This window comes from Triturus cristatus, chromosome 1_2 (genome assembly GCF_964204655.1).
Source record: "Triturus cristatus chromosome 1_2, aTriCri1.1, whole genome shotgun sequence".
Lineage (NCBI taxonomy): Eukaryota > Metazoa > Chordata > Amphibia > Caudata > Salamandridae > Triturus > Triturus cristatus.
The window spans coordinates 210,013,359-210,028,234 of record NC_140580.1 but is presented as its reverse complement, the minus strand read 5'-3'; the positions used below and the strand labels follow the sequence as shown (position 1 = coordinate 210,028,234).

Genomic DNA, 14,876 nt, shown 5'->3' with positions numbered 1-14,876 from the left:
AGGAGCCCTACATTCAAATTCACAAAGACAGGGTGGTCCTCAGGACGGACCCCCACTTCATGCCCAAGGTAGTGTCAGCGTTCCACATGAACCAGACTATCCAGATACCGAGTTTCTTCCAGAACCCGACTACAAACGCAGAGAAGGCCCTGCACACCCTCGACGCCAGAAGAGCGGTGATGCACTACATTGAAAGAACCAAGGAACTCAGGAAGTCGAAGCAGCTGTTTGTGTCCTTTGCTACCAGCTTCATGGGTAGACCAGTGACCAAGGGCACCATCGCTAGGTGGATTGCCCTCACTATTCAATTCTGTCACAAACAGGCTGGACAGGAGCTAACGGAGGGGGCCCAAGCCCACTCCACAAGGAAGAAGGGGGCCACAGTTGCCTTCCTGGCAAACACGCCCATCCAAGACATTTGTCTCGCAGCAACTTGGGCATCCGTGCACACGTTCACGAAGCACTACTGCGTGGACATTCAAATGAATAAGGAAGCACAGGTCGGACAGAAGGTGCTACAACACATTTTCAACGACCAGCGATCATCTTCCACCCAGCCACCACAGAAATAGGAAAACCGCTACAAAATCTATGCACAGCATAGTGAATCCAGAAAGATTCACGCTGCAAAACGAAAAGTTTCTTACCTGTCGGTGTAGTTTTGCAGCTTGAAGATCTTTCTGGATTCACTAGCGAACCCACCCACCTCCGCCAGGAAGATGAGGCTGGAGGAAGAGGGGGTGAAATGGATAGGATCAAAGAAGTGGAAACGTACAGAAATATGGACAAAAGGATTAATCAATCGCCTAGGGTTAAAAAAAAAAAGGAAAAAACAGGGAAAAAAGAACCCGAAGATGGCGCCCCAAAGGTGGGACTTCCGCAGGAAGCACGACGACGTCACGGGAGGTGCACCAAATGGTGGACGTCGACGCCCACCTGGGCTACAAAAAAAAAAAAAAAAACAAAGGAAAGACTACGAATCCGGACCCAACCACAAGATCGCGGAATAATGCACAGCATAGTGAATCCAGAAAGATCTTCAAGCTGCAAAACTACACCGACAGGTAAGAAACTTTTCGTTACTTACCTGCAGTTCTCCAGTATAGGTATCTTTCATAGATTCACATGCTTGAATCATTCCCCGTCGTCGTAGTGGGAACCCCGTGGTCTCATCACAATGCAGTGTGTATCACTGTCATAGGCTATAATGGTAATGAAAAAGTCAGTTTAATAGCCTATCTATATCATTTTTTTTTTTTTTTAAATAAAAAGACTACCAAACTTGAACTATAACCAATCATCAGGCGACAGCACCCTCTAGAACACTCCCAACAGAGGCGGAGTCCCTCAGATTTTCAAGCACAAATGAGAATAAATAACCCCGAGCTGTACGTTGAGCCTCTCTTGGGGGGGGGGGGGGGGTTGGGGCATGTGAATCTATGAAAGATACCAATACTGCAGATCTGCAGTTACAGTGAAGTAACCTATTTTCTTCTCCAATATTGGATCTTTCATAGATTCACATGCTTTAAACAAAATAGTTACTTTATTTGCATATTTTATAGTATTGGCGGATGGTGGGTAGAAAATATATGCACAACATGTTCATGTGCAATTTAATAAATTAATGTGTATGTATATGTGTGTGTGTGTGTGTGTGTGTGTGTGTGTATATATATATATATATATATATATATATATATATATATATATATATATATATATATATTTCTCTCTCTGAAAAAACAGGTTTTACAGACGTTATAGTTTGGAATTGGCATTTAAAAAACCTTTGGAATTCACTAAAACCATAGGCTTTACAGACGTTATAGTTGGACATTTGACTCCTATAAAACCAGAGAAATTCACCAGTTATAGTTAGTTGAGCTCACTATAACTCGTGCGCCCGCAATGCACTGGTGATGACGTCACATATTACATCACTTATGACCTGATCAGTGACATCACTGATGACATCTCAAATGACATCACTGATGAAATCATCCAGTGAATGTGTGTTTCTGTAAAGTTTAAATAGTTTTCATATTTATCTATGCCAAGGTGTATTGAAGAATGAGTAGATTTACAAGTGCCTGAATGGATTATTTAGTAGGTGCGTGACTGACTGTACAAGTAAGTGATTGAACGTGTCTTACTGAATGCACGGGTTAGGGACTAAACTGTGTGAAAGTCTGTATTAGTCTCTCAGTTGGTGTATAAGCGGCTGCATGGGTTGGTGAGTAGCTACATGAGTGTCTATATGGGTTATTGATTTGTTGTCGTGAGTATCTGTATAAGCGTCTGTGTGGGGGGGTGTGTCTGTGCATAGATGTCTAAGTGTGATTTACTGGTTGTATGGATTCAAAAGTGCATCTGCGAAGGGCTGTATGGGTGAGTTAGTGTGTGTATGGGTGTGTTGGTGAGTGAATGAATGTCTCAGTGGTAGATGTGTGAGTAACTACATATGTTTTAAGGCAGTATATGTGAGTGTTGGAGTATATAAATGACTATATGTGAGTAAGTTATTTGAAGAGTGGGTGTATAAATGAGTGTCTGCTTGTATCAGTGATTGTATAAGACAGTAAGTATGTGTTAGTATCTGCATAAATAAGTGATGTGGTGTGTGTATAAATAACGCAGTTGGTGTGTATAACTATACATGAGTAAATGGGTATTTGATTGATTCTTTGCGTGACTGACTAGGTGTGTTTGTAACTCTATGGATGAGTGGCGGAGTGTGACTGTATGTATAGTGTATGAGTGCATATTATAGTACTGTATTGATGAGTAACTGCATGTATAAGTGACTGGATGTGAGTGCAGACCTAGGAAATAGTGGGTGGTATGTAGTGTTCGAGGCATGTGGGCTGCTGAATTCATATCTGTGCATAGATCGCCGCCTAGTGTTGGTCCGGATGATTGCACATTGTTGTCCTGGAAGAGTCTTCGAAGTATCCTGAGATGGGTGACTCCTCCCCTGGACCACAGTGCGCATGGGCATCCTCTCCATCCCCATATTGTTTTTTTCCGCCATTGGGTTCGGATGCAACTATCTTAGCTCAACTTCGGAATACTTAGTTTTAGGCCAAAAGGCCTACAGTTTTCGTCGGTGCAGTTACCGTTCGGTGTCGACTACTAGTTCTAGTGCTCCACACCCTCTTCCAACTTTCGGACCGAATTGGTCCAAACTTCGACGCTCGATCGACGGTGGAATCGAGGACTCCGTTCAAGAGGTGTCCGTTGTGCCACGCCAAGTACCCTCATATCGACGTCCACCCAGTCTGCAATAAATGTCTCTCGCCGGATCACGACGAATCGAAATGCATGGCCTGTGCGCGGTTCCGATCCAAGAAGACTCTGCGGAACCGACGGGCAGCGAGGCTCGAGGCGCAGCAGGCAGCACCCGCACCCACCAATATATTCAGCGACGAGGACGCCGAGAGCGTGGAAGAAATAGTCTCTAGCCCCGCTTTAGAACATGGTTCCCAATCGGACGACGATGACTAAGTGCTCTTTCGACGTGAAGAAGCCGTCGACGAGGTAGGGGACTTCGACGAAGCCTATGGGGCCGAAGAAGACAGCTCTCCCGAAGAGCTAGGCCAATCCGTCGAAACGGAGGCCGAAACCGTACATCGTCGTCAGGCTCTGGTCGAGGGATCGCCTTCGGGCCTTACCCAAGACCTAATACATGGTTCCTCGGCCCCGCCTTCCGGCCAGGCATCGAACACTCTGCAAGAGCCACTATTACCAAAGACGACCGGGTTGTTAAACCCAACCACATCCGTCGCTCCAGTCCCTTCAAAAGTGAAACTGGTGGTGGTCGGATCAAAGGCGTCGAAACAGTCCACTGCCCCGGCGCCGAAAAAAGTCGTCTGCTCCGACCGCGTACAGAGAGACTTCGGCGCCGAGCTCACCGCAGCAGACGCGGTCGACGCACAGAAGAAGCGCGCCCTCGGGCACCACAAGGCACCGACACCGAAGGCCGTAACCTCCGCAGTCAAGATGGCCGCCTCGGCTACGTCGACGCCTAAAGCACCAATGCCGAATAAGTCCTCGACTACGTCGACGGTCGATGCTTCCCTTCAGATCAGTGACCCCATTCCGACAAAGTCGGGGTCGGCCTCGACGCCTACTACCAAGATGCCCACCAAACCACCATCTCAGTTTGCTGTGCAGCAGGTCTCTGCATCTCTACAACGCATCCGTGACCGGGTAGCCCTCCACTCTACCTCGGGTCCCGACACTACCTCACCCTGTAGAGTGCACTCGGAGCCCACCAACATTACATTTGGGCTGCCACCGACATCGGCACCGAAACTATTTCTGATTCGGACACGTGTCCTCCACACACAGTCCACCACCACTGGCCTAACAGAACAAGATTCTTCGGGGCCACAATTTATCGACGCCGACACTGGCAGGTTAATGCTCCACAAGCGCAAAATAACGCCAGTCAGGGAAGAGGTGCCATACAAAATTCCTCTTAAACGCAAGCTGCCGGCGGAGCAGGAACCAGTGCTACAAGAACACTTCCATCCCCTCCACTTAGATCCGCAGTCCTTTTCTCCTACCCCTTCTGAATCGGACCCGATGCAGGAATATGGTGGGGAGGATACCATCTACCCGGGGACGCAGATCCCGATGAACCACTACAAGACCCTGATCGGGCGTGGGATGACCCCACAGACCAAAGTATCACGCCACATACTCAGGATGCGCAACTCTACAACATTAAAACATCTCCTACAGAGGACACGGCCGCATTTAATGCCCTTATCGAACGGGCTGCTGCTCATCATGGGGTGGAGCTACATTCTGACGCCATTGAGGAGGACTTCCTGCTTGACACTTTCGCATCTTCAGAAAGGACTGTCAAGACTCTGCCCATGCTAAAAGGGGTTCTGAAACCTGCCAAAGACATTTTCAAGGACACCACAAGAGCCCGGGTATTAAACCCCAGGATTGAAAAGAAATATAAGCCTGCACCCGGTGACCCTAAATACATTAGGGGTCAGTTACCATTAGACTCTATGGTGGTTGCCAACGCTCGCAAAAGAGCCCACTCACAGACGACTGGTGATGCTCCTCCCCCAGACAAAGAGTCAAAAGTCCTTGAAACATCGGGCAAACGCATTGCAGCGCAAGCAGCGAATATCCTGCGCATTGCCAATACACAGGCACTCCTGGCACATTATGACAGGTCACATTATGACACGCTGGAGTCACTGCTCCAACATCTACCAGAGGAGTATAAAGAGTCAGCGGAACTCCTCATTAGAGAAGGACAACTCCTCACTAATGCATCCATAAAATGCGCCCTAGACGCAGCTGACACAGCGGCCAGGGCAATAAACACAAGTGTCATGCTGCAACACCATGCCTGGTTACGCATCTCAGGCTTCAAACCCGAGATCCAAAACAATATCCTGAACTTACCAGTTAACACGGAATTCTTATTTGGCCCAGACGTTGACACTACCCTAGAGAAAATAAAGAAAGACACAGACACGGCGAAATCTATGGGGGGCGATACAAACGCAACAATTTCGTAGTGGCTCCTTTCGTCGCACCGGAAATAGGGGAACGTCAAGGGGTCAGGGGTCACAACAACAGTATGCTAAAGGTGGCACACAAAGCACCTACGACAAAAACAGGGGTGGATATCGTGGATCCAGCACCAAGGGCAGGGGACGTGGCTATGGCAACACCAGGTCCTCCCCAAAGAACAAACAGTGACGCCCTCTCCTTACCCCCCGACCACTTAACACCTGTCGGGGGACGACTCCAGCTGTTCCTGTCCGCATGGAAGAACATCACCACGGACAGGTGGGTCAGGGACATCATCCAACATGGGTACTGTCTGGAACTAACTTCCACTCCACCCAACATACCACCAAAGCACCGTCCTATGTCAGCCGAACACTTGGATTTACTCCAGCAAGAAGTGCTTGCTATGCTCTCAAAAGGGGCCATAGAAGTAGTGCCCATCACCCAGCAGGGCACAGGGGTGTACTCTCTGTACTTCTTAATCCCAAAAAAGGACGGCTCGCTCAGGCCTATCCTAGACCTGCGACCCCTAAACCTATATATACTATCGGAGCATTTCCATATGCTCACCCTCCAGCAGGTTCTCCCACTACTCAGTCAGGGAGATTTCCTAGCTACGCTAGACCTGAAGGATGCATACTTCCACATACCAATACACCCTTCACATAGGAAATACCTCAGATTCACTATTCAAGGGAATCACTATCAGTTCAAAGTTCTCCCCTTCGGAGTAACAACAGCACCCAGGGTCTTTACCAAGTGCCTGGCAACAGTGGCCGCGCATCTGCGAAGACAAAACATTCACGTCTTCCCTTATCTGGACGACTGGCTAGTTCAGGCCAAGTCAGCACAACAATGTGCCACCCACATGTCCCACACCATTCACCTTCTTCACGATCTGGGATTCTCACTAAATTACCCAAAATCAAGTCTCCAACCTGCGCACGTACAACAGTACTTAGGCGCGACAATCAACACTCTGGCTGCCACGGCTCAGCCGACTTTAGTGAGAATCAACAGCATGCAACTGCTGATCTCAAAATTCAAACCTCAACACTCCCTTCCGGCGCGAGTGTTCATGCAGTTGATAGGCATGATGGCCTCCTGCATTTTCATAGTCCCACACGCGAGACTACATATGCGCCCGCTTCAGGAGTGCTTAGCACGTCAATGGAATCAGGCTCACGGGCAACTAAAAGACCTAGTGTTGGTGAGCGGTCGGGCATACAACTCTCTGCATTGGTGGAATCCACAAAACCTTTGCAAGGGCCGACCGTTCCAAGAGCCTGTTCCACAAATAATACTGACAGCGGAGGCGTCTCTCCAGGGATGGGGAGCTCATGTACTCCATTACACAGTGCAGGGACTATGGACTACACAACAAAAGAAGATGCACATCAACCTTCTGGAACTGATGGCAATCTTCCTAGCCATGAAGGCATTCAAAGTACACCTGTGCAACAAGGTCGTGTTGATCCGGACCGACAACATGACTGCCATGTACTACATACAGAAGCAGGGAGGAACACACTCTCCACAGTTGTCTCATCTGGCTCAGAGCATGTGGAAGTGGGCCATTCAGAGGAACATATTCCTCATGGCGGAACACCTCCCCGGCAAGGACAACCAGATGGCAGATCTGCTCAGCAGACACAGCCACCAGATGCACGAGTGGGAGCTACACCCATCAGTACTCCAACCGTACTTCCAGCAGTGGGGTCATCCAGAGATAGACCTATTCGCCACAAGGGAAAACGCAAAATGCCAAAGCTTTGCCGCCAGGTTCCCACATCCACAGTCGCAGGGCAATGCGATCTGGATGAACTGGTCCGGCAGATTTGCGTACGCTTTTCCCCCAGCGCCGTTGATACCGCTGGTGGCACACAAACTGCGACAGCACTCACTGACACTCATCCTGGTTGCTCCAACATGGGCGCGCCAGCCATGGTACACCACCTTTCTGGAACTTTCCGCGGTGCCGCATCAAAGGCTGCGGATCAAACCCGCGCTTTTGACGCAGAACCATGGAGAAATTCAGCACCCAGATCCGCAACAGCTGAACCTGGCAATCTGGCTCCTGAAGTCCTAGAGTTTGGCTACCTAAACCTACCACCTGACTGTATGGAGATCATTAAGGAGGCCAGGAGACCCACTACCAGAGCTTGCTATGCAGCCAAATGGAAGAGGTTTGTCATTTATTGCAACAACAATGACATTAACCCGCTAGACGCATCTATTCAGAACATAATCTGCTATCTATTACACCTATAGCGATGCAATCTGGCATACACCTCAATACGTATCCATTTAACCGCAATAGCAGCCTATCTCCAAAACAGGCAGCACCTCTCTTTATTCAGAGTGCCTGCCATCAAAGCCTTCTTAGAAGGACTTAAACGGGTGATTCCCCCAAGGCACCCCCCAGCACCGGTGTGGAACCTCAACTTGGTCCTCACCAGACTAATGGGTCCGCCCTTTGAACCTCTCCATTCATGTGAGATTCAATTCCTCACCTGGAAAGTGGCTTTCCTGGTTGCCATCACTTCCTTAAGGAGAGTTAGTGAACTCCAGGCACTAACCATTCAGGAGCCATTCATACAGGTTCACGCAAACCGGGTCGTACTACGTACCAACCCCAAATTCATGCCTAAAGTAATATCGCAGTTCCACATGAACCAAACCATTGAACTAACTGCCTGTTTTCTTTCAAAACCCACAAAATGTCGCTGAGAGAATGCTCCACACACTAGATGTAAAGAGGGCCCTCATGTACTATATTGACAGAACTTAAAACTTTAGCAAGACCAAACAACTCTTCGTTGCCTTCTCTCCCCAACACAAGGGCAACGCCATTTCCAAAGCAGGTATAGCCAGATGGATCGTTAAATGTATCCAAATTTGTTATCAAAAAGCTAAACGCACATTAACGATTCCCCCACGAGCCCACTCAACACGAAAGTTAGGGGCGTCCATGGCTTTCCTGGGAAACATTCCTTTACAGGAAATATGTAGAGCAGCCACATGGTCCACTATACATACATTTACCAAACACTACTGTGTAGATGTACACTCAAAACAGCAGGCAGCTGTAGGACAGGCTGTTCTCAAAACTCTTTTTCAGACTGCTGCAGCTGGCACGGGTAGCCGCCGCTAATAGGAGGTACTGCTGTGTATTCTATGCACAGATATGAATTCAGCAGCCCACATGCCTCGAACTGAATATGCTACTTACCAGTATGCATCTGTTCTTGGCATGTAGGGCTGCTGACATTCATATCGCCCACCCTCCTCCCCGGCGCCTGTAGCAGCTGCAGCTCTCTGAATTACTGTATAGCATGGTCATCACTTCCTGTATCTACTCCATCACTGCCACAATGGCGAAAAACAATCTGGGGATGGAGAGGATGCCCATGCGCATCAGCAGAGGATTGCGGTCGCGTGAGTTATAGTTGCCTGCACTAACTATAACGGGGGAATTTCAATGGTTTTTCACGAGTGAAATGTCCAGCTAACTATAACATGTGTGAAACCTATGGTTTTTTAAGTGAATTTGCAAGTTTTTTTAAATGCTAATTCCTAACTATAACGTGTGTGAAACCTATGGTTTTTTTCAGTGAATATATATATATATATAATATATATATTGTTGAGAAAACTGAAGTCCCGTATCGGTAGTGTACCAAGCTCCAGCACGCGAATCCTATCCGCCATTATGCTAAACTCGTAAATGATGCGCATTTCATATCCATCGAGTTTGTGGCACCGCTTCCCGTGTAATATCATATACGTATGAGGTTGCGCAAGCTGCTACTTTGGTATGCGACTGTTACGCAGTACCAAGCCGCGCGTTACGTCATGTACGTATGGGGTCGCGCGCGTTGCGTATGCGACGAGTGCACACTGCCAGGCCCTGCGTTGTGGTGTCGCGCTGGGTACGCCATTCCCTCTTTTTTTTTTTTTTTTGTCCCAAACCTATATCTAAATAAGTTTAAAGTGTATATGAGAACAAGCGATAATCTTAAACACTTTAAACATTTATATATTTCTAATAAATTTATAATATGGTAAATATATTTTCTCAATCGCATCGGTTGCGGCCTCCTTGCGTGCTCTGTGCGCGATTGCCATGTGACCTTAAAGAACAGCATTTGATTGGTTCATAACATTTCCCATTGTAACAGTTGGAGGAGCCCACCCATTTTAGTCATTCTCTCTACAGCGTTTGAGGAGCGACTCCTCTTCTGCTTAGAGAGCTTTTTTGAAAACTTTTTGCCATGTACACATATCTGACACTACACACAACATGCAACCATCCTCTTCATCAATAGTCCTGCTCAGTAAAGTAGCCTTCCACCAGTGATAGCCATGCACCTAAAAGTTACATACCCAAAGTTTTCCCCACTGCCAGAGGTAACATGGTTGCATACGCTGTCCACAGGACAAGATAATGTGGTACGGCCCAGGGGCAGTATCATGCATAGATAATGAACACGTACACAGATAGATAGTGGAAGTGGGTACGGGCATGTGCGCTCGACTCCTCTTTATTCCCAGGGTCACATATCCAGTGACGTCTGGGCTGAATGTGTGTGGGGTGAGTGTAAACCATCCCTCAGGAAATGGTTGCGGCTAGCATCAACTACAACAGTAATCATTGGATCACACACAGATTCAATAATAAAAGGGTCAATTGTTTGTGCTGCAGTAAGGTAGGGACACTAGATGTGAAATAATACACAAAAGATTCCATCGTAAAAGAACCATAACTTGTGGTATACTGAGATACAAGCAGTAGATCTGAAATAATACACAAATTGTATCATAAAGGGTTCACCAGTTCTACTGCACTCAGCCACTTCAAAAGCATTCAACATGTGCACAGCCAGCGATGATCCGTGCTGCGGACGGCCCGTACTAGTAGCAATGTTTCTTGCCTACAGGACTGCTTCATCTGCAAAAGCGACTCGATCTGAATTGTAAACACTGCTGTCTGTAGTGTAGGCCAGAGAGCGGTCAGCAAGGGCCCACAGCCACGTGGCGTTGACTTGAGCTGCCCAGTTTGTCATACGCGAAGCAACAAAAACCGTGTGCGAACCCTGCGATGATGCGTATGCGTGGTGCGTACAGAGCGCACTGGAGCAATATCTTTTGCCTACAGGACAGCCTCATCTACAATAGCGACTCGATCTCAATTGTGAACACTGCTGTCTGCAGTGTAAATTGAAGGCAGTAGTCCGCACAGTCATCCATGAATACTTTTTCTCACTTCCTCTTCACAAAATACAACATAAATTACAAAAAAAACTCTGCAATAAATAAATTATAACAATTCGAATTGCGATCTCTGCTGTCCACAGTGTAGACTGTCATTCAGTGTTCTTTTCCACTACCAAGAAGAATTTGGTCATTGTACTAAACCTATAACTCATCTGAAAAAAACCTCTTCAAGCAAGTATACTAAAAGGATATTGTGTATATTTCAATAGACGTAGTTAGTTGCCTACTGGATTCTGTAATTAAACAATCACCACTCTATCTGAATTGTGAGCCCTGCTGACCGCAGTGTAGGCCAGATGCAGTGGTCATTAATGCCTCACAGCCACGTGCCGTTGGGTTCGAAAGCACAGAGTTGGTTGCACCTGATCGGAGGGGGTACGCACAAATCATCACAGACTTTAACTTCTGACATCCTCAATCACAGAATCAAGACCCCATTTCACTGTTCGGACCTGCTGTACTGTGGTGTACTCCACCGACTGCAGTCCGCCAAGCCCAATAATCATGTGCAGCAGTTAGCTACGGAAGCCCAGAGTGTGATGCACCTCAACGGAGTGAGTTTTGTGAAAACCAAGCAGCAGGTAATCTCGGACATCGTCCATTCTGGGATCAAGACACCGTTCCACTGTTGGGACCTAGAGTTGGTTACACCTGGTCAAAGGTTGAGTGCCTTCATCTCCACTCTCATGCAGTTCTAACATCGCCCATTGTGGGATCAAGACACTGTTCCACTGTTGGTACCTGTTGGACTACTGTGTTAGTAGTATACATGGCACTCCATGGTGCTGGGCCTCAGGCTGGGCGCTGTCTGCCTGTGTCACGGTAGCCAGCGTTGATCTCAGGAGCCTTCCCAGCTCGCAGACCTCAGCCCAAAAGCTTCCGCCGGCACGTGGTGTGCCCTCTTTCACATACGGCGGTGTCGAAAGGTGAACTGTGGGGGCATATGTGCGTTGCAGCGGCCATGATGATTTCTGGGTACCAGCAGGCTGAGAGCATTATTCCCACAGCCACTTTCGCTCACGGCGTCAGCCTCGTGGCGGTGTAAGCTGCACAGACCTGGCAGACATGTTCGTCATTCCGGAAGAGAACTACACCCAGAGAAACGTGCCTTTTATTCATACCCCTATGCTAGCCTTGCGTACTCAGAGCCAGCCCACTACGCTAAAGATTTGGTGGGGGGGAGGGGGCACGTACGCGCTATGTTTTCGTAATCTTCCCTACTGACTGTACTATCATGTTTGCGTCCACTGTCCACTTCACTCAATAGACCATCAGTGTATGTTGACATGTACATGTCTGTGCTCTGCAAACTCATGTCTGTCCGGCACCGCCCATCAACACTTTGCATTGTATACTTTTATAATCGAGAATCCCTTGCCACCTGTGTTTAACTTGCAAATGCCAGTTAATGGTCACCCATAGAATGTTCTCCATCACATGGAAGCAGTTGCCTCTGAGACAATAATATTTTTTGTCTAAATTGATGTCAATTACATTACAAAGGGATTTTGTTTGTTGACCGTATGGTTGTAATAAGGTTTGTTTGGTTTTACTGCTATTAGTAATGTCACATATAACCCCCCCCCCCCCCCTCCTTCCCCAACCATCTTTGACAATCAACACAATTTTATATGCTTGATATATGGCTGTCCTAGAAAATAGCACATTCGGTTTATGTATTCCAATTAGATGTTTTTAAAGTTTCTGAACCATACTGCCCTCTTGGTGACGATGACTTTAGCTGCATGATGGTGGCTGCCCATTTTAGCATATTTTTTTTGTTGAGCGCTGTGCTTTTCGCAAACGCTACTGCCTACTTGTTAATGGTAGTCCACTTATAAGGTCCCAAAGGCGCGACCAATTGGCTATGCCAATGCTTGTTTAAAGTTAGTCATAATTGTGATGCAGTGGGCCCTCAAATCCCTGGGCCTCAGTCCTGCTGCATCTGCTTCCTTAATGATAACCAGCATTGGCCACTTAAACACTAGGTAATCGTATCCGCTTCACTAATGAATGTTCCTTAAAAAAAAAAAAAGTTATATTGTCTACTTCTTTGGGGTATCTCTGAAGAAGCTGCAATTTCTGCAGCAGCAGCATTTCCCACATAATTATCAGTTTACTGCATCTGGGGTATCTCTGAAGAAGCTGCAATTTCTGCAGCAGCAGCATTTCCCACATAATTATCAGTTTACTGCATCTGCTACATAATCTGCAGATTTCAACAAAGAGAAAATTTGATTCTAGCTCAAACGGAACAAAAGTTACTTAAAGCGTGGCCAAGTGTTCCGGAGCAGTGGAAGGCCCTATGCAAAGATTGACTGGTAATCTTGTAGTTGCTTACTGCTGTATTTGAGTGCTAAACTGATACTAATGAGGTGAAATAATTCCCCCGTCAGTGTTACCTTGAGTTAAAATGACAAAATAAGCAAGTAATGCTAACCACAAAATGTGGCGCATTGTGCCGCATAATTTAGTCAAACCTTACGCATAATGTTGTCCTCTTCTGCTTGAAGCATCAAGGTGGCAAAGATCTGTTCTTTTTGAGATGTAATGTAAGGGTGTTATCAGCTAAGATCTGGAATAGTGGAAACACTTACAAAAATATCTGCATTAGATACAGTTTGATAACTTATTACTAAAAAGTGTATTTTGTAAGAACTTGTTTTATCTCAATCACTGCATCATTTTGCAGCAGCCTAGCTTAGAGTATGTATATACTGTTTTAAAATAATGACTTTCATATTTACAGTGCTTTCTGACACAGGCTGGGACCTCATAGCACTATAAACAGGGCCATTGGAATTATGCGGCAGGAGACGGTCAAATTATGGAGCCTGGTTGAATAAATTCTGCAGCAAGCAAAGGCGAATTATGCTGCAGAATGCTGCTTATTTTGTGATAGCATTACGGCATTATTTTGCTATTTTTACACTTGTTAACACTGTCCTGGCCTTTATTGCCCCTCATAAGTACCACATTAACACCTCCATACAGCAATAAGCAACAGAAAGGTGATCAGTCAACATTTAGAAAGGGCCTTCCACTGTGAGGTAGCATGTGTTGCTGCATTTTTAGTAACTTTTGAACCGTTAGAGCTAGAAACAATTTTTTTTAAAAATCTGCAAATAATGCAGCAGATGATGGATTATGTGGCAAATGCAGGAAAACCATAACTCTGCGCTGTGAGTGCAGGGTGACCGTAAAAGTGAAGGGTGAAAATGGAGTGAGTTGTCCGAATGCAGGGTGCATTCCCAGACACTTGAAGTAAATTAGCATGTTATTGACTGGGGCGTAGGGTTTCAGATGCAAGTTAAACTATTGCTATTATGGCATTATTCAGGGATCAGGGGTGAAGGAAATAATGTGCTGATCCTGCAACAAATTTCCAGTCTTATGATTGGGATTGTCAGCTCATTATTTTCCCAGACGGTACAGAAATAAACAGTCCCCTAAATCCCTATTTTCAGCACTTATCTGTGCGTACTTCGTACAGCAAATATAAATAGGAAGTACTTTTAATTGTGTTCTAGGGTGGCCTGTGGTTCATGACTGACCATTAAAGGAAACGGACAGAAAAGTCACATTACAAATGAATACATACTTTATTTATAACCCTAATTAGTGTAAAGACAAGGTCTTTGCAGGCTCTTCAACATACATGGCTTGGATTTTTTCTACTGGCAACCCTACTTTATATTCCTTTTCATAAAATGCATTTTCACACTACAGCAGTAAATACAAATGTAAGGAATAGGTGCGGAGTGGGGGCCCAGGGGTGCTGGAAACAGACAAAACTAAGCCTTCGGGCATCGTGCCGGAGAGAAGACTTCAGACACTGCCCAGCTGAGCCCACAGCAGCAAACTCACTGACCTCCGGCCCCACGTAAATGAAGACCGCCTGGAAATGCAGCAAATAAACATTGCCGCACTTCCAGGACATCTTCATTTACATGTACATGCAGAGGCCTTTGCGCCCCCAAATCATCTCTGATCACCCAGACCCAACCGACAGCTTCACATTTTTATCTCCCTCCCGTCTTTCCTAGAGGACC

At 46.5% G+C, this 14,876-nt stretch overlaps 1 protein-coding gene across 1 annotated transcript in view; it reads left to right on the top strand.

The window, feature by feature from the left end:
- Positions 1-14,876, top strand: part of MACROH2A2 (macroH2A.2 histone) — a 108,966-nt gene that overhangs the window by 65,800 nt on the left and 28,290 nt on the right. The gene's annotated exons all lie outside the window — the stretch shown is intronic.